Source organism: Enhydra lutris, unplaced genomic scaffold, assembly GCF_002288905.1.
Source record: "Enhydra lutris kenyoni isolate GAN:26980312 unplaced genomic scaffold, ASM228890v2 scaffoldscaffold3, whole genome shotgun sequence".
Lineage (NCBI taxonomy): Eukaryota > Metazoa > Chordata > Mammalia > Carnivora > Mustelidae > Enhydra > Enhydra lutris.
In genome coordinates, this window is record NW_019154087.1 from 29432119 (window position 1) to 29458720 (window position 26602).

General features: G+C 37.4%; 1 protein-coding gene and 1 pseudogene across 2 annotated transcripts in view; one reads left to right on the plus strand and one right to left on the minus strand.

Annotated features, from left to right (window-relative positions):
* LOC111156460 (endomucin) overlaps window positions 1-5830 on the plus strand; it is a 110281-nt gene extending 104451 nt beyond the window's left edge. Inside the window, exon 13 of one of the 2 annotated variants that reach the window (XM_022517379.1) lies at window positions 4861-5830. The gene's annotated coding sequence lies outside the window, so the exon portion shown is untranslated. The remainder of the gene's footprint in view (window positions 1-4860) is intronic. The other variant, XM_022517388.1, reaches the window with a different exon arrangement.
* A 5995-nt stretch (window positions 5831-11825) lies between these two features.
* Window positions 11826-13332, minus strand: LOC111153781 (annotated as a pseudogene).
* Window positions 13333-26602: the final 13270 nt, after the last annotated feature.

Genomic DNA, 26602 nt, shown 5'->3' on the forward strand with positions numbered 1-26602 from the left:
AAAAAAAAAAGAGGAGATCAGTCTGGAGCTATATTTAAGGTATATTTTGATCTATTAAAAGAAATTATATCCCAAAATTTTAAAGGAAAAAACCCTACATGTATACAAAAAATAAGGTTAAATACAATGAAGGGGTAAAGCATAACTATAACAATGAACATTTTAAAAGGTATTGATAAGATAACATAGTTTAAAAATGTTAAAAGAGGAAACAGGAAAAGTTAAAAAAATAGAAGAAGAAAAAAATAACATTAAAAAAATTTATGTTTGCAAGACTAAAGGATCAAGGGGGTAAAGCCATGAATTCTATGTCTTGCTTTCCCCTAGCTCTGGAATTCTGCAGTTTCTGTTGATCAATGAACTTGGTCTTAGCTGGTTCTTGCTGATCTTCTGGGGGAGGGACCTGTTGAGGTGATTCTTAAGTGTCTTTGCCTGAGGTGGAATTGCACTGTCCTTGCCAGGGGCCAGGCTAAGTAATCTGCTCGGGTTCGCCCTTGGGAGATTTTGTTCCCTGAATGCTTTCCGTAGAGCTTTGGAGGACAGTAATGAAAATGGCAGGCTCCCATCTCTGGCCCCAGAGAAGCTGAGAGCTGGAGGCCCCACTCTTCAGTGCACGCTCAGAGAAAACCAGTCAATCCCTCCCATCTCCCTCGTCTCCAGCTGCACTCTGTGCTCACCCAGCCTGTGACTGAGCATTTCTATCTCTGGTGTGCAGCCCTGTTTGGAGTCTCCAAACCCAACAGATTCCTGCTGCACACTCCTGTGCCACTCCTCCCAGAGGAGGAAGGAGGGGGTATCTCCAGATCTGCCACTTGTGGGTTCCCTGCTCAAAGAACAGTGGCCCGACTGTGTCTTGGATCACTGTTTAAGGTAACTTCGATCTGAGAGCCTTCCATCTCAGCTCCATCTCTGTAGCCAGCTTCCCTGCTCCGATACCTGGCAGTTCTACTACAGTCAGCCACCCCCAATCTTTCTGTGTCCCCATGGGTCCTGAGACCACACTGTCCCCATGATGGCTCCACACTTGCTTAGCTTCTGGAGCAATGTCCCTCAGTGGAGCAGACTTCTAAAAGTTCTGATTTTGTGCTTTGCTGCTCCACCACTTGCTGGGAGCTGACCCCCTCCCCCCCATGGTCTATCTTCTTCCAGTCTCTTCAGATTCACTTATCCACATGTCCTACCTTCCCAAAACTGGTTGATTTTCTGTCCCTAGAATTGCTGTTCTTCTTCTCTTCTATCTCCTGTTGAGTTTGTAGGTGTTCAGAATGGTTAGATAACTATCTAGCTGAACTCCTGGGACCCAATGCTATTTCAGTTTCCTACTCCTCTGCCATCTTGCTTCCTCCTGAGTGTGATCATTTTTTCCTTATAAGCATCATAAATTTATAAGATTTTAGGGTTGTGAGACATTTAGTGACCATAAAGTCATGCATTATTATTACTGAAGACAGCACACTAAATTTAGAGAGATTATAACTTTGGAAGAGAAGCAAATACTGATTACTGGTACATTCAAATTGAAACTTCTAACTGAGGAAAAAAATTCATTAATGTAGCAAAATCCAAGTCTTGAAAAAAAGATTATCAATGTGAAGAGTACTCTAATAAAAATATCAGTTTGTTCCCATATTACTTGCTGATCCTTGAAAAATATAATCAATACAGTATTAATCAAGAGCATTATCCTATTCACATAAATCCCGGTGCTCACCTAGTTGGTCTGTGCTGCAAACTCTTGACTGCACCTGAAAACTCACCTACAGAAGAGTCTGGGTCAGTTGAACAAAAAGTGACAGAGATCCTGCTTTTTGCCAAGTATGAGACCAGGTGTAAACAGGGACATGGCATGTTGCCATGAAGAGAAGAGAAATATACATAAGGAAGATAATTTTACTTTAATATGGTAAATAATATTTAACAGTGACACCCACTCCTCTACCTTCGATGCTGGGGCTGGCATTGCTCTCAATGGTTAGATAGTTATCTAACCATTCTGAACACCTACTAATAAGATAGTGGTATGTAAAGTTAGACATGGTACCTTGAACTTAACGGCTAATTGCTTAGAAAGATGGCATTTGAGCTGAGACTTTTAGGATAAGCAACTATAGGTATATGAAAGAAATTAGAAATAACTGGTTGTTCTAGGGCTATGCTATGCACATCTGCTGCTAGGTCAGTGAGCTGTTGGTACTGTTCTATGGTGAGATTAATTATAGAAACTGAGTATGAATCTTTAAAAATTATTATAGCAATTTGATATCATTGCAACAATCTATTCATGTTATTATACTTTTTAGTATCATTTTGCTGCTGATTAGAAATTGAAAAAAATATATATCTGGTCCTAATCATTCATAGTTTGAGATGCACTGGCCTAGAGGATATAGTTCAATATCAGAAAGATTGGAAAACAGGGCTGAAGCAATAGAGGACACCAGATAGTGGGAGGTCTTGTTTTCCACAGTAAATGGGCAAGGACTGCAGAAAGCAAGAATAAAATATGTTTTCTACACAGAATAAAATGAGGTTCTTTCCTTCTTCATTAACACCATGTAGATATTTACTCATTTTGGTAGACCCCCTAATCCTGCAAACTTGGATGTAAAATATCCAGGAAATCAGTTCCAAATTTTAGATGGGGGTTCTGTTCTGCAGTCATGCCTATGATCACTGTGCTTCTTCTAGAGTTATGCTATGCTCTAGCATAAACTGGACTATCTGTCTACTGCAGATACTCTGGGAGGACATCAGAAATACTCTGTTCTATGATCTTTTCCATAGACTAAAGCTTGACATGGATCCTGTGGCCACTCACTGCTCTCCAAACCACTCCCCACCATGGCAGCCAGGGTTTGGTTTTCCTCCACGTGAGGCAGAAGTATGACTAACCATCCCTATCAAAGTACCTGCAGTCACCAACCATGCTATGAAGGAGCAGGGTGCAGGTTTTTACCCCTGGTACCAGGGCCTACCCCATCCAGATGCTTGGGAACTGCCAGTCCTGCCATCAACAACACGACAACATCTAACATTTGCCAGGTCAGACCACTTACCCTTTTCCACTTAGGCACAAAAATCTCCATCTTCTGCTCCTTGTGGGACCAACAGATAAAGTTGTTTCTGCACTGCAAAGAAGCAAACCCCAAAGTCATAAAGAAAGCTCTGGCTCGCCTTCTCTCCTTGTGAAGAAGAAGTAGAGAGTTGTCTGTTCATGCTTCCCCCTGATAAACACACAGCAGCAAAGCTTAAAAGTTGCTAATAAATATCTCCATTTTTCACATTATCACCCCAAGGAACAAACCTTGAACTGTGTCCCATTAATGATAGGGTAGAGTCAAGGACTTTAATCAGAAGAGGAATATGATGAGATTTGTGCTGAAGACACATCACCAAGTGTTTAATAAAGATTAATTCAAGAGGAATAAGACTGGAAGCAGAGAAGTTAAAAAAAAAAACAAAACTGTTGCAATATTGATTGCCTAAGTAAAGCTCAAGGGCTTCACCAGTTCTGCAGGTACAGTAGGGATGGAGATGAAGAGGCAGAATGGAATAGAGAAATGTCTGGAAGGTAAACATCTCCAGAGGTCATGATTGATTGAATGTGGGCACTGGGGAATGAGGAAGATTGGGAATATAGATATGTCCACATTTCCAACATGAGTGCCTGGGTGGACCATGGGGGTTACAGCAAAGATTAGAATTGTGTGGTGAGAGGAAACAGGTTTGGCAGGCAGTGCACATGTTCCAAGACCCCCAATGGATGCCTGAAACCATGGATAGTACTAAACCCTGTACATACTATGTTTTTTCCTGTACATACACACCTACGATAGGGTTTAATTTACAAATAAGGCACAGGAAGAGATTAACAACAGTAACTGATACTAAAATACGAGTTTTAAAAATAAACTGTAATAAAAGTTATGTGAATGCAGTTTTTCTCTCTCTCCAAATATCTTATTATATTGTACTCACTCTTCTTATGATGATGTGAGATGACAAAATGTCTGCTTGATGGATGAAGGTGACTGACATAGGTGTTGTGACGTAGCCTCGAGCTACTATTGACCTTCTTTTTTTTTAATATTTATATATATTTAATATAATATACAAATATGTATTCATGCTGTTTATTACATATTTATGTTTTTATTTATATTTATAGTTACTACAATATATAAATATTTACTTATAATTATATGTTTATTGATACTTTTTTTAATAATCTTTTTTTAAATTTATTTTCAGCATAACAGTATTCATTGTTTTTGTACCACACCCAGTGCTCCATGCAATCCGTGCCCTCTCTAATACCCACCACCTGGTTCCCCCAACCTCCCACCCCCCCACCTCTTCAAACCCTTCAGATTGTCAGAGTCCATAGTCTCTCATTGTTCACCTCCCCTTCCAATTTCCCCCAACTCCCTTCTCCTAACTCCCCATGTCCTCCATGCTATTTGTTATGCTCCACAAATAAGTGAAACCATATGATAATTGACTCTCTCTGCTTGACTTATTTCACTCAGCATAATCTCTTCCAGTCCTGTCCATGTTGCTACAAACTATTGACCTTCTTAACAATAGATCAGAAGGAGGATTAGCTGCTTCCAGACTGAATTTGACTGCAAGTAGCTGAAATCATGAGAAACAAAGCCATAGACTGGGATGGGGGTGAGGTTACTGTAGTGTGTTTTGTTGACATGTTGAGTTTAGAAGTGCTTGTGAGATAGTCAAGTGATTCCACTGGGTGGAAAAAATTCAGCAAGTTATTAACATTTCTTAACAAGAAATGGCCCTTCCAGTGTCTCTACTTCCTCCCTTTCTTGGAATCTGAACTTTCTTTTTCCACCCCCACAGGCTTAATCTTCAGCTTCTGTGCTCCAGGGATAAGAAGGGATATTCAATTTGTGGACTCAATCCTGACTTCCATTCCTGCTCTCCAGTCTGTGCCAGTCACCTGTCCCAATAAAGTGATGTCCAGATGACACGCAATAATTTTAGAGAATCACAAAGAAGCCTGGGCCTCTCCCATCATTTGAGAAGTGAAAAAGCACATTCTTACATTTTACAGGAATATTCTTAGGAGATTGAATTTTAGGAAGGATATTTGTGAGCAGTTATCCTGACAGCCTAGGCAGGTGGGTTCATGATGACATGACCTTCGAGTTTAAAGTTTCCAGAGCCAACAGTTCTTATCCATGGAGACTTTCCTATTTTCTTGGTGTTCTTATATTACCTGACGTTTGTATTTATTGTTTTGTACTATGTTAATGCAGGGACAATTTGCAAGTGTATTATTAAATTTAGGTAGAAATCATGCCATGCCACTTTGTACATAAAGATACTTTATTTGTATTTTCATGTGTTACTTTTAATAAATACTTACTATATTCAACTCACTAAAAATAACATACTGTGACTGTGAAAATGGCAATGGTATAGTCTTCCCATAATTATGAATATTTAGGGGCTGATTATTTGAATATGAGAATTCACTAATGAAAGGCATCTGTAATAAGTGAGAAAGGAGCAAAGGATTCACAAATCAGACTCCATGAAAGAGAAGTCAGTTTACCATTTATTTGGTCTTTCTATTTGTAATTCACACTGTGACAAGGATGTAAGGGGCATTTATGACACTCTGTACTGCATTCATTAAGATGATAACAGGATTGAGATTTTCCATAATCAATTTGGTTGACAGTATGTGCATTTTTATTTTTTTTCTTTAATTTTTTTTAGGAATGTAATGATTTGTTCTAGCAGTTATCATCAAATCCCCAGTTTGTAGAAACCAACACTTCATAAATATGTAATTATGATATTATTTTTCAGTGTATCACTTTCCTAAAAATACCATACAATTATAGCTGCCCCTCCATCAAGAACAAATTCTTCTGCTGAAAGCTGACTGATCAACCTTGACCTCTTCTTGGACACAAGGGATCAAAATGTCATGTTGGCTGAAGTTCTGTGGAAAGCCTTGGAACTAATAAGCTGCCAGTGGCAGATAGCTCTTTAAGTTAATGATTACCTAACCTGTTTTCCCTGCTAAATTATCTTAGCGATGTGAGAGCAGTATAGTGAAGACAGAATGGTAGATTCAAAACTGCTTTTTAAAATTTCTTTTTTTGCACAGTATTTCAAAACTTCCAGCTTAAAGAACTGTATAATCATCTTGGTTTTAGGTTCCTGATGTCTGGACTATTTCTAATTAAGGACACACCAAGCAAGCATGTCTGTATTACTGAATGGTGTTCCTTTGTGTTTCTTTGAGAAGAGAGAAGGGGGATATGGGCTTGGGGAAAAAGCAAGCAAGAAGGTAGAGAAAAAAGCAATACATACACTTCCCTTGAGGGATGCTTTACCTATGATCACCTCTAACCTAGAATCCTCTAAATGGGAAGAACAAAGGTTGGAGAAGGCCAACCACAGAACATTTGTCTCCAGAAGGAAAATACTCCTTCTGGAAAGTGAAAACACGTCTAGAATGCTGTACTGAGCTGAGCTCCTCAGTGGAAGTCTTGTTACACAGAACGTACTGCAAAGAAGCAAACTTTCCTGCGGTTTAAATTACTACAAAGTGATATGTTATTCTGGCTTCTAGAAAAACCATTTACTTGACTTTTCATGAGTATTATTGGAAGAGAGTTTATAAGGATCAGAAGAGAGAAAGCTTTTTGATGGTCATAAAAGAATGCAACTTTTTCTAGTTCAAGATTTTTCCATAAAGAATATGCTTTATACTAATAAATATAGCATTAAATCTTTAAAACAGTCCAAGTGAAAAGAGGATTGAGGACTTGGTGGAGATATTAGTGGCATTTTGTGGCACTAATGTCTGAATTTTTATAAATCAACTTTAAACCTCTGTTGAAGTAGCGTATTTTGTTTTTGACCAGAATTATTATTAATCAGATGGTTTTTTTAAATTCTCTGATTTAGATCTACTTTTTATGCCTGACTTATTATAATCTTTTTATTCTGATATACAGTTCAAATGTCACTGCAGCAATAGAAAGGCTGTAATTAGATCAAAGCTAAACCTTTTTATGTATTTATTCTGCATGACAATATGAATATAATTTAAGTCTATCAATAGGCAAAACATAAACAAGAGCTAATTAAATGGCACTGTTGTCATCTGAGAATAAGCAGATGTTGTTGGCCAACACAGTGGCTGTGATCAGCTAGCAGAGAAAGACTTCTAAATTCCCCTTGCTGAGCTGAAATATTCCATTACACATCTGACAAATCTATGTCTTATTTCTTGTCTACCTGCCATCATGAGGATCAACTTAGGACATAAACAAACCTTCATCAATGAACTTGCTAGCCTCCCTTGATTTTCCTCTATTGAGCCCTACTTGTGATTATTCAGAATTTTGTGGGGTTCTAAAAAGAAAACTGGATATGTCCTTTAAAACTTATGCTTTGGATGACACTAGTATCAAAAATATGAAAGTGTTTATTATGACCCATATTCAAGATATCCATCATTGTGGTTAATTAAATAATAGTTATCCTGAGCTAAGAATTAATGGTGAATTATGCACAGATCTTCCCTTAAAAATTTCCCCACCAACACAAACTAGGTTTCTCATGTTTTATTAAATGAGTATACTTTGTCATTGCTTCAGGGGGATTTGCCCTGCGGGTGGACCTGAATATATTTTCCTGTTCTGGATACTTTAAAAAAAAAAAACTGTTTTGTTAAATAATGGAAAAACATCTATCATGTCCATCAATGTTACATTCCTGAACTTGAAGTCAGAATTCTACTGACATGATCATGGACAATATCATTAGTTTCCTAACACCATATCCAAGATTGACTACATGCCAGGCATTATGTTAAACACTTCACATTCATCATCTTGGTTAATCATCACAATAATGGTAAGAAATAATTTCTAATATTATATTATATTATTTTTATTGTTGTTAGCATCATAAACATAAACATAAGCATATCTATTTTAAAGATATGGAAGCCAAGACAGAAAGTTATATAATTTACCCAGGTTGTACAACTAGTAAACAGCAAAAATTTGGATTCCAACCTAAATCCCAAATCTCTATTCCTCATCACTGTACTACTTAGTCTTTTTAATCTAAGTTAATTCATCTAAAAAAAAATGGGTGAAAGCATTATACTCCTGGCCATAGTTAAAAACAGAGACTATATTTATCATACCCCTATAAACAATTAAAAAACTAAACAACTTTTTCAGACGATGAACAAAAGGCAGAACAAGACCATGATCCATGAAAAGAGAGAAATAAAATTGTTAGCTCTATGAGGGCCTGACTTTGACACATTTCAGACCAACTGCATAGAAGAGGATCCCTAAGTAGAACCTGAAAGTCACACTGGGTTGAGGAGACATAGATTGGAGCAAGGGGCCTACAATAGCTGGAATTCGTGGAGCACAGTACCAGACAGGAAGGAGCTACACGATGACCTCCAAAAAATCTGCATATAGGTGACTTTCTATCTGTTGATAATGGGATATTAAACTGTGCAAGCACTTAGGGTAAATCTTCATGAAACTAGGCAAAAAAGAGCTGTATGCTGAAAATTCCTAGACATCATCCAGGGCAGAAAGACATTCGGGGTCTGACCAGCTATATTGGAAAATCCTTATTGATCACCTTGACTGATGATATCACAAGAGTCACACTTTAGTAGTTATGCTAAAATACCCCTAGAGTGAGGGTGACTCTAGATAAACCCTAGCACAGCCTAAAAATAAGCCCTGAAAAAAATGAAAAAACCAAAATATTTAAAGGCTTCCCAGGACAAGGTCTGATAATCTTTGATAAAGACAACAAAATATAACAAAGCAACACATCAACAACGTAAAGTATCAAATAGTCATCATCCAATCTAAAATGATATAGATGTCCCCAAAGAAGTAAGCTGTGGACTATAATCATGAGGAAAAATCGGTTAATAAAGAGGGACTCATAAATGATAAAAACGGATGAATACTCACAACTAGTTCCACAGGATAGTATTACACTGATAACAAAACCAGCCAAAGACATTACAATAAAAAAAACAAAAAACAAAAAACCATGGGTCAATAGCCCTCATGAACATAAATACAAAAAAAAAAAAAGACTATTAACTAAATATTAGCAACTAAAATTCAGCAATATAAAAAATATTAAGTGTAATTTATCCTGGGAATCCAAGGTTTTCTGACATTTGGAAATCAGTTATTGTAATGCAATATATTATCAGAATAACGGAAAAAATCTCATATGCTTACCTCAATAGATACATAAAAAGCATTTGATAAAATCCAATATTCATTGATGATAAAATATCTCATGAAATTAGGATTAAGAGAGAATTTCCTCAGTCTGATAAAGTTCATTTATGAGAAGCTAACTCATATAAATGGTGAAAATAAATATTTTTCTCTAAAATTCGAAACAAAGTAAACTTTCTCTCATCACTTTTATTCAACATTGTTCCAGGCTGGAGTAAGGGAGGGGGTTAAGTCTTAGCCAATGCAATAATGCAAGAGATAAAAACATACACAGACTGGAAAGAAAGATGACAGAACTTGCCTAAATCCTATGAAACCCTCAAAAAAGCTCCTAGAATTAATAATCAGATTTGTTTTGATTATAGAATGTAAGCTCAATAGACAGAATCAATTGATTTCTCTAGTAACAAAAAAAAAATTGAAAAGATATACCATTTACAAAAAAATAAAGTTCTTAGGGATAAATTTTACAAAATATGTACACTCCTTATACATTAGAAACTGTTAAACTTCTGCATGAAATTAAAGAACATCAGATCATAGTTTAAACTACTCAATATTAAAATGTAATTCTACTTAAATTGACAGATTTATCAAAATTCCATTCTAAATCAAGTTTTCATTTTTTATAAAAATTGATAATTCAAAAATTTATATGAAAATAAACTTAGAATTGCTAAAATTTTTTTTTAAGGATAAACTTGGACTACTCACACTCCTGGATTGAAAGACTTACTATAAAGCTTCAGTAATCAAAATGGTCCTAAGAATAGAATTTAATCAATGAAACAAAATAGATATCCAGAAATAAATAAATATATGATGTTGCCTTATACACACATGCATATATACTCAAATGACTTTTGACGAGGGTGCCATATTAATTCAACAGAGAAAGGAATGGCTCTGGAACAACAGTTTACTCATGTGCATTAAAAAACTAAGGTCAACACTCACCTCATATTATACACATACCAACTTGAAATGTGTCATAAACTTAAACATTAAATCCATATCTATAACATTTGCTTTCTATAGAGTCAGTAAAGATTCCCTAAATAGGAGATCAAAGGGTAAAACTAAAAGCAAAATGATAAGTTGAACTTAATCAAAACTAAAAATTCTGCTCCTAAAATGAGCACTAATAAACCCAGAATTCAAGCTAAAGAATAGAAGAAAATATTGGAATTACACATGTCTGACAAATGGCTTACATCTAGAATTCATGAGGAGCTCAAAAAACTTAAAAATAAATCAACCCACTAAAAACTGGAAAAATATTTTAAAAGACGATTCACAAAAGAAGATATATGATTTTCCCATAAGCACATGGAAAGATACTTAATATCATTTAGTCATCATGAAAATGCATATTTAAAACTACAATGACAGGGGCACCTGGGTGGCTCAGTGGGTTAAAAGCCTCTGCCTTCGGCTCAGGTCATGGTCCTAGTGTCCTGGGATCAAGCCCCACATCGGGCTCTGTGCTCTGCAGGGAGCCTGCTTCCACCTCTCTCTATCTGTCTGCTTCTCTGCCTACTTGTGATCTCTGTCTGTCAAATAAATAAATAAAATCTTTAAAAAATAAAAATAAAAAAAAATAAAATAAAACTACAATGACATACCACTTCATATCCATAAAAAAGGCTAAAATTATAATGACCAATAATACCAAGTGTTGGAGGGGATATAGAAGACCTAGAACTCTCATATACTGCTAGTGCGATTATAGTAGTATAATACAATCATTTGGAAAACAATGTAGCAGAGTCTTCTTGGAAAAAAATTTTTTCAAAGTTAAATGCATACTTCTCATATGACACAGTATTCCACTTTTATATATTTACCCAAGAGAAATGAAAACACATGTCCTGGCTATGCAAAGATGGATAACCAAAGGCTCATTTTAGCTCTTTCCATAATAGCCCGAAACTATAAACAATAAACAAATGGTGGTAGAGTCATACAATGGATTGCCACGCAGTAATCAAATGGAACAGACTGCTGATACACCCAAAAAATGGGTGAATCTCAAATCATTATGCATCATGTGGTAAAAAAGAAGCCAGGGGTAGTGGTGTGCATACTTTACGACTCCATTTTTTATGAAACACTAGAAAAGAAATCAGACCAGTAACTTTCTTGAGCCAGGGATGAAGGGGGAGTGCCAGGAAATAAGCACAAGGCAATTTTTTTGAGATGATAGAAATTTCTACAGTTTGATTGTGGCATCGGTTAGATGGTGTACATATTTGCCCAAACTCAAGCTGTACACTTAAAATGGGTATCATTTTAAGTACAAAATAGGCTTTAATAAAATTGACTTTTATAAAGATTTTATAAACTTTTTAATTTTTTTTTCTTTCTTAAACATTTACTTTAAGACATTATGGGAAAATGCTACAAGTACACGTGGAAAAATAAGACACAGTCACACTTAAAAGTGAAGACAATTTAACCGGAAAGCTTTAACGCCTGTCAGCTACTGTTGAAGCTAAAGTTGTGAGTCTAACATGCTCTAGGTGCCAAAAGGAATGATAATTAGAGTTCCTCTCTTTCTTCCTCATGCTCTTCTTCAACAGAATCCATACCAACCTCTTCATAACCCTTTTGCAAGGCAGCTATGTTCTCAAAAGCCTCAGAAGACTCTCCTTTCAGGGCATCTGGATGGCTCAGTCAGTTCAACATCCAACTCTTGATTTCAGTTCAGGTCATGATCTCAAGGTTATGAGCTTAGGGTCATGAGACTGAGCCCCACATTGGGCTCTACGCTCAGTGGGGAGTCTGATTAAGCTTCTCTCTCTCCTTCTCCGAGAGAAAACTCTCCTTCCTCCGTGCTCTCCCCCATGGGCCAGTGAATGCACGCTTGGCACACATACATGAGGTCAAATTTGTGGTCCAGGTGAGCCCAGGACTTAGCAATGGCTGTGGTACTACTCAGCATGCACATAGCTCATTGTAGTTTGGTCAGGTCTCTACCAGGTACCTCAGGGGGAGGCTGGTAATTAATACCAACTTTGAAGTCAGTGGAGTACCAGTCCACAAATGGGATGCTTGGTCTTAATGGTGACAGCATTAACATTAACATCTTCTGGAACGATGTCTCCATGGTACAAGAGGCAGCAAACCATGTATTTACCTTGGCCGCATTTTACTATCTGGTTGTCTGGGTCAAAGCACATGCTGATGATCTCTGCTGCAGAGTACTGTTGATGGTAGGATTTCTCAGCAGAGATGACAGGGGCATATGTGGCCAGAGGGAAATGGATGTGGGGATAGGATACCAGGTGGGTCTGGGATCCTGTCAGATCAAATTCATGGCTCCAGTGAATCTGAGGAAAACAGGGATGGAAGACATAATCTGGCTAATGAAGCAGATTAGTGTAGTTTGGGCATTCAAGATCAAGGTTTCTACAACAGATGACCTCTTGTCTACCATGAAGGCACAATCAGAGTGTTCCAGTGTGATGTAGCTGGTGAGGAGTTGCAGGGCTCAGCTACAGCTGTAGAAAACTGAAGCAGGGTGTGGGGGGAGGGTGTTTGGTAAATGGAAAACAATAGTTTGGTTTTCTTGCCATTATCAATAGAGTTCCATCAGTGGGGAAGTGAACCCAGAAACAGTTCACCCTCCAAAGCTGTGGAAAACCAAGAAATCCTGAACACCTGTGAACTGGTGGGCTAGTTTCTGAATTTAGTACAAGATATGGTCAATCTTGCCAGTGGTGTAGTGCCCTTGGACATAATTGTTGGCAGCATTTTCCTTGCCTGTGATGAAGTTCTCAAAGTGGAATACCTGGAAGTAGGTACCAGTGTAAACTTCGTCCACGACCATGGATTCCAGGTCTACAAACACTGCCCTGGGCGCATGCTTGCCAGGATCCATCTCACTGAAGTAGGTGTTGAAGGGGTCATCTCCTCCCCCAATGGTCTTTTGCCTTGGCATGTGGCTATTGGGCTGGATGCCATGTTCCAGGCAATGGAACTCCCAGCAGGCATTATTGATATGAACAGCAGTCTGGCCAAGATAGATAGAGAAGCACTTGTGCATAATAGCTACAGGTTAGCAGGTACACATGACAGGAGCAGAGAGCAGGTCCCATTTACCATCCCTGACAAGCTCAGTTGAGGTAAGTAATGCACTGACTGTATAGTTTTTGTTTTTTTTTCTTTAAAGGAGGGGTTATATTACTAAATTTCTGTTATGGGCTGAATTGTGCTCCCCAAAGTTTATATGTTGAAGTCCTTGGGGATGGGGTCATTAAAGTGATAAAGTGATGATGTTATTAAGATGGACCCTAATCCAAAATACTGGTGTCCTCAAGAAGAGGAAATTAGGAGACAACACACATACAGGGAAAACCATGTGAAAACGCAGGGAGAAGACAACAATTTATAAGACAAGGAAAGAAGTCTCAGAATGAAATCAGCCCTGTTGACACCTCAATTTTGGATTTCTTCCCTCCAGAATGGTGGGGGAATAAATTTCTCTCATTGAAGCCACTCGATCTGTGGTGCTTTATTATGGTAGCCCTAGTAAGCTAATACAGTCCGACAGAGCTACTGAGATAATTAAATGAGATTATGATGCACGGGGACACAAGATATGATAACCTTTCCCCTCCTTGATTTTTCTAGTGACAGCCAGGGTTAGAACTACTCATATTTGTATTCAAAGTTAATTGGCAAGATTGAGATCCCTTTCCAACACCTGGGAGAATTTCTAAACCCTTCTAGTTTACCACTAGACTAGAACTTCCTTTGTTTCCAAGTGTCATGATTCTAGGATTACCTATCAATATAAAGGAGCTCTTACCAATGTTAACATTTATCTGGTAAGCTGTTAAAATATTGAAATGTTTCAGTATCATTGATAAATAGCTGCTATCCTAAGCTTACTCCCTCCCGAGAGCCCCCAAAGCAGCCCTCCTTAGCCTTCCTTGTCACTCCCTGGGAACCTTAGATCTCTCTCTTGGATCCAGCTCCTGAATGGATAATGTCTGGCAAAAGTGAGGCCATCTGTTCTCATAAGTCGATGCCCCATGCCACACCTGTGATTAGATATTTTAACAATCATTCATTTTAGGGATATGTTTTGATAATGAGTAAAAAGGAAATAAGGGTAAATAATTTGAAAAAAAATTTTTAATACAGATTTGTTTGATTTCTGGAACACCTTTATTTTGTTGGCCAGATGTAGGCTTGGACCACGTCAATTTAAGCAGACTTAAACAAGATCATGTTTGCAATGTTTTAAGGTACAACACCTTACTTGTACATTCAAATTTAGGGTCAAGCCTTCATTAACCTCCTCTAGGATTGAAAGTTTGTGATATCCATGCACTTCCTTGCTCACAAATATAAACCAAGCCTGAATGTGTGCATGTGCGTATGTGTCTATGTGTCTGTGTGTGTGTGTGTGTGTGTGTGTGTGAGAGAGAGAGAGAGAGAGAGAGAGAGAGAGAGGGAGAGGGAGAGGGAGAGGACAGAGAGAGAAAACACGTGCACATGCGCTCTGATAATCAGGGAGAGATTTTTGGTGTGTTGGCAATATATTGGCAGAGTAAGGGCTATCTTTTGCCAGCACTGCACTTCAATATAATAATGCTGCGTTTACATTTTAAGTGTAAGCACTATGCAGGATTTATGGCATTTTGCTTAGAACTTAAACTAAAGCAAATGAAAGCATTTAAAATAAAAACTGGCAGCCAGGACACAGGACACTGCTGCTCCCACTGCAATTCCACTTAGTTATCTCAAAGAGCTTAGATGATGTGATAGAACAGAGGAGGCCCAGATGAGGTTTTCCCTGGCTTTGCAGTAAAGTCCACTTACTTGCCGAGTGCTGTACCACTGTTTGTCATGTGTGTGCCACAAGAAGCAGTTTTTAATTCATGCCTCTATTACCTAAGACTAATGGTTCAGTCAAGTATCAGATGAAACTCTGGCATCTGAGAATATGTGCTCAGTCTCAGCTCTGTCTTATTGGGATCTGGCCCACTCCCTAGAACTGGTGTGAATTTTTATTTCAAAAGAAGAACAGTTCTGATAGCTGTGCTTCCCACTCGGAGGAGGTTTGGAGTGTGAAGTATGGATCTGAAGTCTAACTGTCTGGATAGAGAAGTGTGGGAAGATTTCAAAGGTTAAAGCTTTAAGAAATGTGTGTGGGAAGGGAACAGAAATTGAAATCTGCTATTAATACCAAATGTTAATAGTTATTATCATTATTATGATCAATAAAGTTTTATTACCACCTACTAGTCCAAAGTATTATTTTAGGCACAGGAGTTATGAAAAGACATCCTAGGTGATAATTCCCTCTGAGAATGTATTGTCTGGTGCAAGAGAGGACAGATAGCTTAAAGAGGAGGACATTTCTTGACCTATGGCTACTATGGGCAGGTGAGAAGAAGTGAGGATCTGAGCATAACATTTACTGTTATGTGACATTGCTTTGTTCAAGTGGTGTACGGTGGGTGCAGGGCATAGGAGCGAATGAACGATGAGCTCCGAGTTAGACGGGAGCTCAAGTCTAGCTTCCACGATTTAGCCTCTCAATGCTAAAATGGTGATATTAAGGTTTTGAGAGGACTTAGTAAAATAATGCATGCAAATCATTTAACACAATGCCTACCCCATAAACAAGCATGAACAACAATCACTTCAAAACATCAACAATAACAACAAAAATTAAATGTAACAGAGAGTTAATACAGACAAGTGAGTAGTTATGCAAGGTTGGAGCATAAATACAAGCTGTACCCTGGAAATTTTTGCCTCTTTTTCTATAGGTATTGAGGAAACTTTAAAAGTATTTCAGCCAAGGGGCACCTGGGTGGCTCAGTGGGTTAAAGCCTCTGCCTTCGGCTCGGGTCATGATCCCAGGGTCTTGGGATCGAGCCCCACATCGGGCTCCCTGCTCGGCGGGGAACCCTCTTCCTCCTCTCTCTCTGCCTGTCTCTCTGCCTGCTTGTGATCTCTGTCTGTCAAATAAATAAAATCTTTAAAAATAAAAAAGTATTTCAGCCAAATAGTATGGGGAAGAAACAGTTAAGGGAAGATACAACCAGAAATTTCTTTTTTTTAATTTTGCTTTTTGAGTTTTTTTTTAAATGCAGGAAGGGAAAACACACAATCAAGATTATTCCCAAAAGAATATATGTGATTTGATGTTGAGAATAGCAAACTTCAAGAGAAACAATTTAATGAAACAGAATTATATTTCCTACTCTTAGTGTCTTGGTCTATTTTAGAGGGTAGTTTTGGCCAAAGATTGATAGGATTCCTTTCCTTGCTGAGCCCAATTAATGAATAAAGTATTTTACCAAAGCAATAAAATATTCACACCCATAATATACAAACATTAGTCTAAATATTTCCCAAAAAATCCCCTTACTTGCTACTCAACTTAATTAGTAATCAACTATCACCCACACTGGGTTCTTAAACTCCACTCATCTGTGTCTCCTTAATTATTTCAAAGGCCTGAGATTTTTTATAACTCCCTCCACTCTCTCCCTATCTTAAAAAGGTTAAATTTTTAAAAATTAATTAATTCAGGGTCAAGGTCTACAGATCACTGGATATGTCCTTAGAAGTAATCTGCCTGCTTCTTTTATCCCAAGGTGATGGACAACAATAATAACCAATTATAATCTGTACTTTCCTATTATGGACATTGGGAGGCAGGTTTCCACTATTCTCTAGAAGACATTGCAAAATTCCACACAGGCAAAAATTCCCATAAAGTTCAAACTCCAATGACTTAAGTAGATCTTGTACTTAATGATCATCTGAAACATAAGTTGCCTGTTGGACTAGAAGAGCACACTGCTTTCTCTCTCCAAGAATGACTTTTAAGTCCACAAGGAGGAAGCCTCCACAAAATGGCGCAAAGACCCTTTGAGGTAAAGCAAACGTTACTCCTGGATTCTGCTGTGAATACACTTTATCTAATCATAATAATGTAGGATATGTTCACAGGTTCTCAATTTTGGAATTATTCAGTAGACAGAATTTAAGGTTGAATCCAAACTTAGAAGATCCAAAATAACGGCAGAGTTGAAAGAAGTTATAGGATGAAAAAAGGAGGAGAGGTGAGAGATCCAGTAGGGACACTAATGCCTGTATTTCACACAAGGAGAAAGAAACACTCTTGAAGCTAATGGAAAAAAGAATAGGCTTAATTATATTATTTAAGGTTAAAAGAAAACAATAAAAGCACTGAGGAGTAATACAGGTTATTTAACTTGGGAGGTAGTGTTCTTTAGTTAACTTCTCTTTTACTCATAGCACAGGGTCAATTAGCCACTACCTACAGAAAAAAACATAGGTTTATTATTTACAATTATAGTGATGAACCCCATAACAGCTGAAAACAGAAATAGTTAAGATCATTATCTCTAGCTGGAATCTGGGACAGAGAGTAAATGTAAATCTCACTTTGGGCTCTGTACTTTATCAAATAAATACTACATGTATATTTTTCTCCTTCGAAAAACATAATAAAACAAATATACATATAGTTTTATTGTCCATATATTAAAAGGTAACAAAATCACACCTTATATATGTAATAACAATTTATAAAAAATTTTACTGAAATTTGATTCCATTTGCCACAACAACCTCATGTGTAAGTTGGGCTCCTATTATTAATTTTCCCCTTCTTAAAGATATGAAAACACATTGTTGGCTCCCAGCAAGATAATTTATTACTAGAGAACATGCAAACTGTTTGTAACTGGCCAAGAAAGCTTTGGCTTTAACCCAGGACTTCTGATGTTAGTTCAAAGCCATGTCCATCAGGGAAGCTGACATTTTTTGCTTTCCCTAGACTTGAAAAATTATGGCCTACCAACCTTGCCTGGAACTACCAAAAATTGTCATTATGTTAACAAGAAGTCAATCAGTCACCCAAAAGTTAAGAGCAAATTATTGTTTTCAACATCGTAGCTTCATGAGAAAATTAAAAAAAAAAAAAAAAGAATTTAATAGGCATATATTTGAAGACACATGATCAGAATGTTTTGGGCTAATGGAATTTTTAAAGCTTACATATTCACTGCCTAAGCAAATTATGTCACTGACCACAATCCTATGACAATTTTTCTAAAGTCTAAGCAATGTTATTCAATAGAAATATGTGAGCCATGTATGTAATTTAAATTTTCCTGGTAGTCACATCAAAAACTAGAAGGAAGCAGACAAAATTAATTATTTTAACATATACACAATATATATATATTTTTATAAACTACAAAAGAAATACATTCTTTTTTTTTAAATGAAGTCTTTGAAATTTGGTATGCATTTTACACTTATAACCTATCTCAGTTCAAATTCACCACATTTCCAATGCTTGAGATTCACATGCTCAAATGAGGGAGATTTCCTGACCTAGACGTAGCCACTGTGTTTAATGGCTACCAACTAAGTCCAAATAGTATAGGGACCCCAGACCTGGGATTTAGTAACTCCAATACCCAAAGGAGAATAGAAGATAGAACAATACCTTAAAATATCAAGAGTTCAGAGCCAGTCCTTAATGATGAGATCAAATGTTTGTCAGACTATCCAATTCTTCAAAATGTCAGACTATCCAATTCTTACCTATATCATCCTTTTTAAAATTTTATTTTTTCAGTGTTCCAAGATTCCTTGTTTATACACCACACCCCATGCTCCATGCAATATGTGCCCTCCTTAATACCCACCACCAGTCTCACCTATCCCCCCAAACCCCTGCCCTCCAAAACCCCTCAGTTTGTTTCTCAGGGTCACAATCTCTCATGGTTCATCTCCCCCTCCTATTTCCCCCAATTCACTTTTCCTTTCCTTCTCCTAATGCCCGCCATGTTATTCCTTATGCTCCACAAGTTAGTGAAGCCATATGATATTTGACTCTCTCTGCTTGACTTTTTCATTCAGCATAATCTCCTCCAGTCCCGACCATGTTGATAAAAAACTTGAGTGTTCATCCTTTCTGACAGAGGCATAATACTCCATTGAATATATGGACCATATCTTCTTTATCCATTCATCTGTTGAAGGGCATCTTGGCTCTTTCCACAATTTGGTGATTGTGGCCATTGCTGCTATGAACATTGGGATAAAGATGGCCCTTTTTTTCACTACATCTGTATCTTTGGGGTAAATACTCAGTAGTGCAATTGCAGGGTCATAGGGAAGCTCGATTTTTAATTTCTTAAGGAATCTCCACACTGTTTTCCAAAGTGGCCGCACCAACTTGCATTCCCACCAACAGTGTAAGAAGGTTCCCCTTTCTCCACATCCTCTTCAACACTTGTTGTTTACTCTCTTGTTAATTTTGGCCATTCTAATAGGTATAAGGTGGTATCTCAATGTGGTTTTAATTTGAATCTCCCTGATGGCTAATGATGATCAACATTTTTTCATATGTCTGTTAGCCATTTGTATGCCTACTTTGGAGAAGTGTCTGTTCATGTCTTTTGCTGATTTTTTTCTTTCTTTTTTTTTTTTTGTTATTTACAGAGAGAGAGAGAGAGAGAGAGAGATTGATTGAGATCACAAGTAGGCAGAGAGGCAGGCAGAAAGATGGGGGAAGCAGGCTTCCGGCTGAGCAGAGAGCCCGATGCAGGGCTTGATCCCAGGACCCTGGGATCATGACCTGAGCCGAAGGCAGAGGCTTAACCCACTGAGCATCCAGGTGCCCCTTTTGCCGATTTTTTGATGTGATCATCTGTTTTGTGTGTGTTGAGTTTGAGGAGTTATTTATAGAACTTGGATATCAACAGTTGTGTTTGCTAGAAGTCCTAACAACAGCAATCAGAAAATTAAAAAAGTAAATAAATAAAAGGTCTTCAAATTGGCAAAGAAGAAATCAAACTCTCTCTTTGCAGATGACATGATACTTTACATGGAAAACCCAAAAGACCCCACCCCCAAACTACTAGAACTCATACAGCAATTCAGTAATGTGGCAGGATACAAAATCAATGCACAGAAATCAATTGCTTTCTTATACACTAACAATGAAAATATAGAAAGGGAAATTAGAGAATTGATTCCATTTACTATAGCACCAAGAACCATAGATACCTGGGAATAAACCTAACCAAAGAGGTAAAGAATCTGTACACAAGGAACTACAGAACACTCATGAAAGAAACTGAAGAAGACACAAAAAGATGGAAGAGCATTCCATGCTCATGGATCAGAATAATAAACATTGTTAAAATGTCTATACTGCTCAAAGCAATCTATGCTTTCAATGCCATCCCAAACAGAATTCCACCAGCATTTTTCAACATGCTGGAACAAACAATCCTAAAGTTTGTATGGAATCAGAAAAGACTCCGAATTGCTAAGGAAATGTTGAAAAAGAAAAACAAAACTGGGGTCATTATGTTGCCTGATTTCAAGCTTTACTACAAAGCTGTGATCACCAAGACAGCATGGTACTGGCACAAAAACAGACACATAGACCAGTGCAAAAGAGTAAGTAGAGAGCTCAGATATGGACTCTCTCAACTCTATGGTCAAATAATCTTCAACAAAGCAGGAAAAAATATACAGTCAAAAAAAGACAGTCTCTTCAATAAATGGTGCTGGGAAAATTGGACAGCTATGTGTAAAAGAATGAAACTCGACCATTCTCTTACACCATACACAAAGATAAACACGAAATGGATAAAAGACCTCAACCTGAGGCAGGAGTCTATCAAAATCCTAGAGGAGAACCTAGGCAGTAACCTCTTCGACATCAGCCACAGCAACTTCTTTCAAGACACGTCTACAAAGGCAAAGGAAACAAAAGCAAAAATGAACTTTGGGGACTTCATCAAGATCAAAAGTTTCTGCACAGCAAAGGAAACAGTCAACAAAACAAAGAGGCAACCCACGGAATGGGAGAAGATATTTGCAAATGACAGTACAGACAAAAGGCTGATATCCAAGATCTATAAAGAACTCAAACTCTACACTGTATCATCTTTATCAATAAAAACTATCTTAAATTATCCATCAGTTTCCCTGCTAGACATTCCCACTCTAATTTTCTTCTTGCAAAAGATTACCACCAGTTTTTAAATTTAATATGCTACACATAAACTCAGGAGCTGTTTGTGCTTGGTATCCATGTTGAGATTATTATTAAGAATACAGTTAAGGATGCAGTAGGACAATTTTACCAACCACTCATCAGGTTGCAAATTCGTAAAGAGGAACCACCTGTAACTCAAATAGGGTCATTACTCCCTTGATCATACACTATTAATATTTCCTTGAGGCTATTTTCTAATAAAACTGCTCAAAGAACAGGAATAAGCTTATTAAGAGGGAAAAAAAGTTAATTGGTAATGATGTGAAAATCAAGCTTAGGTTTTAAAGTCCCTAATCTACAGCATATATTTAAGTAGTTACCAGATGACTGGATGTTGTCTGCTAGAGCAATCATTCTTTGTTAAATTAATAAGTTCTACTCTTAAAACAAGGAGGTGCATTAAAGATAACTATACATATTAGCTGAACATTAGCCATAACAAAATATATACATGCTTACAAAGCTCCATGCCAACTACATTAAAACTGAAATAATTGTATTTGTAAATACAATTTAATTGGAAAATATTAAGTAGTCTCATCAAACAGATCAGTTTATTCAATGCTTTGGCACACATTTGCATATGAATTTATTTTAATAGGTTCATCATAATATAGTTCTATTAAAGCACCTTTACTGTTATGAAATAATTGTCACCTGATCTTACAAATTTGCAAATCAAAACTGCTCCTTTGGGATGCTTGGGTGGCTCCGTGGTTAAGCCTCTGCCTTCGGCTCAGGTCATGATTCCAGGGTCCTGGGATCGAGTCCCGCATTGGGCTCCTTGCTCGGCAGGGAGCCTGCTTCTCTCTCCACCTCTGCTTGTGTGCTTGCACGCGCGCGCTCTCTGTCTCTGACAAATAAATAAATAAATAAAATATAAAAAAAAAACCCACAAAAAAACAAATCAAACAACAAAAAAACTGCCCCTTCTAAGTCAAATGCCACAGACTTCTCTGGTTATGACATATTACCTGGGATAGCTGCAGTAATTCTAATGCTGATATGAAATACCCTCTTCCTGGATGACAATGCTGGCCGGGCTTTTACCCATTTGTTCATTCACTCACTCACTCACTCACTCACTCACTCATTTGTGTATTATGTGTTTCATTTTTATTGTTTGTATCTGCATTGAATCTGTGACTTTTTTTCCAGGTAGATGCACAATTAGGCAACCAAAAAGTCATTATGAATTATATTTTTCAGATCTCTTTTCTTCTACTTGTATTTCTCAACACGTGAAGGAGATTTCCTCACCACAGCAACATATTCTGAAAACTCTCTTTTCTGTCCCATCCTTTTAATTCATAAAATACACTTACCTTTCTCAAATCTTCTCTAAAGGTTCTCTGAGGAATTCTTCTGCAAGCCCTATCTGAAGACTTCCCTTCACGCTCTCCTTCTTATCTTAATTCCCTATTACAAAAATCCCAGAGAACCAGTCAAAAACCTGCAAAGAAACCAAGCAAAGAGAAATAAATGAGATGACAAGGCCTCTAACCTCTTTTAAAAGTAGGAAAGATAGGGACATTCTTTTTTTTTTTTTTTTTTAAGATTTAGCTATTCATTTTAGAGAGAGAGCATGAGAGCAGGGGGAGGGGTAAAGGGAGGGAATCTCAAACAGACTCCCTACTGAGCAGGGGGCCCAATCAGGGCTCAATCTTACAACCTTGAGATCACAACCAGAGCCAATATCAAGAGTTGGATGCTCAATGGACTGAGCCACCTAGGAGCCCCAAAATAGGGACATTTATAATTCAATTACTTTTATCCCATTTAATAAGCATTTAACAACTAGAAATAAGTGCCAAAAAGCAAAAATGAAATAAAGATCCATGCTTTTAAGGGGCTTCAGTCTAGTGTTGTATATATGTATATGGGGGAAGAGGTGAGGGTTATTAAAATAATTTCATCTAAATTTTATTAGTATCTGGATGAATGCAATTACTGCAAAGGAAGAAGAATGGGAAAATTGACAGCATTCTGTAATGTAAGATATGAAAGAGGAGCAAAGGAGATACAACCTAGATGATTCCCACATGGATGCCTCGCTTTATGACTGGTTGAATAGTGGTATCAGTCGAAGAAACATAAATGTGAGAGTGAATTTGATAAGTTTAATTTTGAAGAAGCAGAGCTGGTAATATCTATTTATACATATGTATAGCCACAAGGAGATGCAGTACAAATTAGAAACTTGACTCTCAGGAGAGATATCTCAAATGGAAACTTCACCTGAGACATCATCAGCATAGGCATGGTGGTTAAAGAGAGTGAACACACTGTCTCAGGGAGAGCCCACACAGGAATAAAACAGTGGATAATTATAGGAAAGAAACTGAGTGTTGCTGAAGGGGAGAAGGATGGAGGGATGGGATAACTCGGTGATGGACATTAAGGAGGGCATGTGATGTAATGAGCACTGGGTGTTATACAAGACTGATGAACCACTGACCTCTATCTATGAAACCAATAATACATTATATGTTAATTTAAAAGAAAAGAATAAAACAGTGAAGAGCACCCACAGGTAAAAAATGGGCCGAAGGAAAATCAAGATTGAATAGCTACAGGTGACAAGCCGAGAGAGAAATGTCACAGAGGCAGAGGGAGGTGCGTATCACTAGAATGCTCAATTCCTGAATCAAACACAAGAGCTCCAGTCTAACAGATAAATACTATTTATTTGATAGGAGCTCTACTCCAGGCTCTCATCAGATAAATACCAAAAGCCAGTTCTGAGCATTTGTGAAGGGATCATTTTAAGCACCTGAAATGTTGGAAAAATAACATAATGGGCATTTTATCTAGGCATTTCCCTAGATTCTAACGTCTGCATTAAGAACGTTAATGCCTGCATTAAGAACGTTAATCCCTGCATTACTACTATTAGGAAGCACTATTCCTGAATCCATCTCATTTTCCTGCAGAAATGCCTCCTTTGAGTGATTCTTTATTGTTAGTTCCTCAACCTTTGTAGATAATAGATATACAGAACTCCATTTTGAATGATATAGATGTGTTCTTTGTGAAATTCTAATTGAAAACATTGTCAGATTTGTTATCCCATGGCCCTTATATAAAGACCCACACAATGGATGCCTTTTTGAATTTGTGCCATTGAAGTTTGTTTCTGGTGATGATCTGATATTATTTCCTTTATAGGACAACATGAAACCAACATATCTTCCATTTTGCCGAAGTTGCCAGGACACTCAGAATTAAATCTATATTAATCCACTAATTTGATGTCTGGTAACAAAAAGATTTACCTTGCTATTTTTGTTTCTTTTTAAATTGTGTTTACATGTTTAAAGCAAACTTAAATACTTCTTAGATTAAAAAAAAATCAGCTCCAATTTCCCCTACCCTCTTATTCTCCCCCACATCTCTACCGCGACAAAGCTAGGGCACCTTTCCACGGTGGCTCCTAGCAATTGTTATAATGCAGTGAGTGCATGTCTTTCTTGAAAGAAGTCTAGATATTAAATTACATTAAGGAAAGATTCTGAGCATTATCATGTCCTTGGTCCCTTTCACTATGTCCAGTGGCAAATAACTACTACCCGGAATAATGATGAATCCTTATCATCATTGAGAGATCTATCTCAGCACCATAAATAGTCCCTTTGGGTTGTTCAAGTAATTTGCATAACTAAAAGATATAGCAAAATAGTGCAATTGTTTTTTATCTCCACCTACAGGATATTTGAGCACTTATCAAATAAAATCCAAGAACGTTCTTGAGCATACTATATTTCTTGATTTAAATATAAAAGTTATTTAAAAATTACCTGTGTGTGGGACGCCTGGGTGGCTCAGTGGGTTAAAGCCTCTGCCTTTGGCTCAGGTCATGATCTCAGCGTCCTGGGATCGAGCTCCGCATCGGGCTTTCTGCTCAGTGGGGAGCCTGCTTCCTCTTCTCTCTCTGCCTGCCTCTCTACCTACTTGTGATCTCTCTCTCTGTCAAATTAATAAATAAAATCTTTAAAAAAAAAATTACCTGTGTGTGTGTGTGTGTGTGTGTGATATCAACATTTAAATTGTTGTAGGTCGTAGCAATGGATGCCACTGCTAGATGACAATATGAAGAAATAAAGGTGTAGAAAACCTAGATTATGCCAAAAGACCCATGCAGGAGATGCAAGAAATAAAACCAACATTGGTGGGGTGGAATTCGATTTTGAGGAAAAATGAATTGGGGTAAATCAGAGAGGTAAAAAGTGGATTGGGGTAAACCATGAAAGACTCTGGACTCTGGGAAACAAACTGAGGGTTTCAGAGGGGTGGGGGGTGAGAGGTTGGGTGAGCCTGATGGTGGGTATTAAGGAGGGCACGTATTGCAAGGAGCACTGGGTATAGTGCATAAACAAGGAATCTGGGAACACTGAAAAAAATTTTTTTTAAATAAAAATTTTTTTTAAAATAAAAAATATTAAAAAATTAAAAATTAAAATTAAAAAAACAAATAAAGTGGGAAATTTGGTACAGCCAATGAGGGGGTTTATATAAGTTTCTAGAGGTAAGGCCTGCATTTTGAATAAAAGTGAATGCCCATTCCTTATGATTTTAATATCCTAATCCTCACATCCTGCTTGTCTGGGCTTACTCTTCTTCTACACCCTTTACTTAATAGTTTTCCAATTATATTTAGTAGTTAAGGTTATATGTTCCCTCAATATATCCCTCTTCTAACATCAGCTCAGAGTCCTTGAAAATCTGTGATGATGTTTCCCCAGCAATTTCCCTGGTGGTTCATTTTGTTCTATTCTCCAAGTATTCTTAGTTTATGATTTAATTTTATCTGTACTTTTCCTCTCTTGGAGTTGAGCCAGTGTTTTAAGCCATGACTCCAAGAGATACCAAACAAATGCTGGCTGAGTGAAGCAGCAGCAACACAGCTCAAACTCTAGGTTACATGTGCTTCTGATCACACACACACACACATACACACACACACACACACACACACACACACTTCTCTTTCCATAAGTACACAATAGTTCCCTCAGCACTCTCTTCTAACGTGTCCAAGGCTATTTTAAATCCGTTTCCTTGAAGGAAGTTTTATCCAATTATATAACTCTTACCCACATGCACTTCTCACAGCCCCATATTCACATAGCTAACTCTGTCATTATCACTCTGGTTTATGGTCCACCACCCTTCTGAATCTGGTATCATCCATGCATTCCAGGGAAAACTATCCTCAGTGACCCATAGATAACTGCAT